Source organism: Piliocolobus tephrosceles, chromosome 17 (assembly GCF_002776525.5).
Source record: "Piliocolobus tephrosceles isolate RC106 chromosome 17, ASM277652v3, whole genome shotgun sequence".
In the NCBI taxonomy this organism is placed as follows: domain Eukaryota; kingdom Metazoa; phylum Chordata; class Mammalia; order Primates; family Cercopithecidae; genus Piliocolobus; species Piliocolobus tephrosceles.
The window spans coordinates 2038693-2042002 of record NC_045450.1 but is presented as its reverse complement, the minus strand read 5'-3'; the positions used below and the strand labels follow the sequence as shown (position 1 = coordinate 2042002).

The following is a 3310-nucleotide window of genomic DNA, read 5'->3' as shown; positions in this document are numbered from 1 at the left end:
CCCCAAGAGAGCGCAGGCTGAAGACTGGGCTGTCTCCCCAGAGACCCACCGACAAGCCTGCCCTAGGTGGGACCCTGTCCCTGCCATCCCAGCCTGCGCCAGCACGGCCCCTGGGACCCAGGCACACACAAGCCCATGGCTGGCCACGCTCCCAGCAGCTGCGGGCCCGCTTCAGGGAGGAATGAGCCCCTGTCGGCACCTCGTCCAGCTGTCCCCCAGCACCCCGGCCTGGCAGCTCCTGCCGCATCGGGGCCATTGTCCCTGGCATGCGGTTGCAGCTGTCTCTGGCACCCACAGGAACCCAGCGTGGGCCCGAAGCTAATCGTGCACCGTTCATTTACCCCAATTTGTCATGTCCTGAAATCTGTGTATGGAAGGGGAGCCCAGGACCCATTGATGCTAACATCTGTCGCCGCCTTCTGGAAGGGTGGTCAGTTTGGGCAGATCCTGCCGTGACTGTCCAGCGGCCAAACCCCCCCACGTGAGGCTGGCAGGTGCGGGTGGGGGCTGAGAGAGCAGGTGTTGTACCATTTGCTGGTTGTCCTGGGACCATGACTCACAGACGGCTGTTCTGCTTGGCTCACCCTGTCCTCTCCCTGCATCCTCAGCTACAGGCCATGAGTGCTCCCACCCCTGCACCCCAGAAGGAGCCGTGGCTCCATGTGACCCTGCAAGCTGGCAAGCCATGGTTTCTAGGCAGAGTGGAAAGCACAGCACCCAATGTGGTGATGTTCTCTGGTTGCAGGGCCCTGTGTGAGCAAACGAATGTTTATTTATTTATTTATTTTTTTCTCTAGGCATCATATTCTGCACTGGAAGAAGCCTTGGAAGTTGCCTGGCCCAGAGGTCACAAACCAGAGCCTGAGGTCACAAACCTCAGCCTGTGGGCTGAGCTCTACCCACAGTGCAGTTATCAGTCAGTGTAGCAGTCACCAACGGCCACAGTAATGCTGTGTAACAAACAGCCTCGGAGCCCAGCATTGTGTGTCACTGGGTGGTGCTACCCAGGCCCAGGCCACAAGACAGGCAGGGCAAAGGCAGAGCTGGGCTTGTGCCTTCTGTCCTTTCTCTGAGCCTCTACAGCAAAGCTTTGCTGAAGGCTCTCATCTGAACCGAGACCGCGGAGGAAACACATTCAGAAAAATGAATACGTGGGAGACAGCAGAGACATTTTTACAGGGTGTGTTTTAATTTGCCTTTGGCACTAATGGGTCTCTGGAACGTTCCATCCTGGCCGGGGAGGTCAGGACCTGAGCGGCCAGAGCCCTTTCGAGAAAGCAGGTTTTCCTTTGCAGCATGCTTATTTCGAGCACCATTTTCCCTCCTGGTTACAGTTGAAATGGGGCTCGGTGTTGGGAGGTTTCAAACGTGGACATTCCGGGCAAGGAGCCTCATGAAATCTGAAGGTTGAGTGTGGAAGGACGGACACAGGTCTTGGCAGCCTAAGAGGGCACAAAGGCTGATTTTTCTGGAGTCAGTCCTCTCCTGCTGATGGGCTGAGAGAGCCCCCCCAGGCCTCGTGTCCCTTCTCAGACCTCGGTCCCCCGGTGCCTGGGCCAGGGATGAGCTGGGGGCTGGGGCCCAGGGGAGCCAGGGCCTGGCATCCTACAAGGGCCCAAGGGCTGAAATGGGGCTGGGGTCCCTGGTTCTAGGGGATGAGGGCCTAGAATGAGGCTGGGGTCTGGGGTTCAGTGGCGTGAGGACCAGGAATGGGGCTGCGATCTGTAGTCTGGGTGTCTGGAGTCAGATAGCAGCCTCCTGTACAGGACACAGAAACCCACATCTATACTGCAGGGTTAGGGACAGCATTTACTGCCACCAACGGAAGTGTTGACTCCAAGTCACAGACGCCACCCCTAGGCTTGGCCTCCCTCGGCAGGAGATGACGCCCACCGGGACATCCTTGGTGCTCACCTCTCCCTGGCTGCTTGGAGCCCCAGGGTCCCTGCCTGGGGATGTTTCAGGGCTGCAGAAGGACCCTCTGCCCACTGTCAGATGAGAAGTGAGGATAGCAAATGCGTGCTGTTGGCGCTCCCCCCACCCGCCACTGAGAGGGGAGACGGATGGGCCCAGCCAGAAGCTTGGGGACCCGCTCCCAGCCTGGAGTGACAGACGCTGAGCAGCAGGAGTCACAGCTGTTCCCGACACATCCGTGATCTGGGTGTGCACCTGTCGCTGGGGAGAGGGCAGCGCTGGTCTCCATGCTTTGAGCTAAGCATCACCCGCTCCCCGAATCCTTTCCACGTGAGAACAGCCCGGGCAGCAGTCAGTAGCTACTCCCGGCAGCGCGGATTCACGGATCAGGAGGCTCCCAGTGTGTCAGGGGGGCGGGAGGTGGAGATTGGGAGGGGTGGGCTGGAGACGCTCGTCCTCCGTGGAGGCCGGGGCGTCAGGAGGACCAGGAGGATGTCTGGGCTGCAGGCAGAAGTGAGCTGCAGCGGGGCCAGCTCTGGCCACAGAGGGCCCAGAAAGCACTGCTCCTGCAGGGTGCCAAGAAAGGCTCACTGAGTGGTTTTCCACTGCCCTGTGAGTGCCGGGAAGCTTAAGGCACAGACAAGGCCAGTTCTCAGGCAGACGCCACCCCGGCCAACAGGCCAGCCTTGACCCAAACCGGAACTCGTGTCCCAGCTGGCACTGTCAGCACCCGAGACAGTGAAGCACAGGGAGCTGCAACCCAGCCCAGAGCTCCAAGTGTGCACGGCCAGGAAGCTAACTCCCGAAGGGGGTCTTGAGAGGGGTCCTGCAAACCCTCCTCTCCCCTGGAGACCTATCCGGGGTGGGGCCTTTCCCAGCCTCTGTTCACAGCCTGGGCCGGCCCAGCCTGTAGTCACTGTAGTCTCGCCAGACCAGCCGTCATTAAAAGCACCAATTAATCTCCCAGGCTGTGCCAGGACGCTGCCAACTGCCCCACGGGTGCTCAGGATGCAGGGGCTGGGAGGCCCGGGCCAGGGCTGTGCACACACTGGTTGCCAGCGGGTTCACGCCCGCCCGGCCCTCCCTGTGCTTCTCACACAGCACAAAAGATGGGCCGCCTGCCGCAGGAGGAGGGACGGGTGGGAGGTGGATGGTGGGGGACAGTGGAGGATGGGCAGGGAGGGACGGAGGGGGACAGGGAGGACAGGCAGGGAGGGATGGGGCCTCTCCAGGGTGGCATTTTCCTGGGCAACCCTGCTTCCTCCTCGGGCCCTGGGCCCAACACACACACCACGCACACACATCATACACATCACACACACCGCACACCACACACATGTACCCTGCACACATACACCACACAAATCATACACATGCATACCACACACACACCACA

At 60.5% G+C, this 3310-nt stretch overlaps 1 long non-coding RNA gene across 1 annotated transcript; it reads right to left on the bottom strand.

Annotated features, from left to right (window-relative positions):
- Nucleotides 1-1166: 1166 nt before the first annotated feature.
- LOC111533656 lies at nucleotides 1167-2474 on the bottom strand. Its single transcript, XR_002728932.1, has 2 exons — nucleotides 1915-2474; nucleotides 1167-1442 (listed from the first exon to the last, which is right to left on the bottom strand). It is a non-coding gene; the product is annotated as an uncharacterized LOC111533656 (long non-coding RNA).
- Nucleotides 2475-3310: the final 836 nt, after the last annotated feature.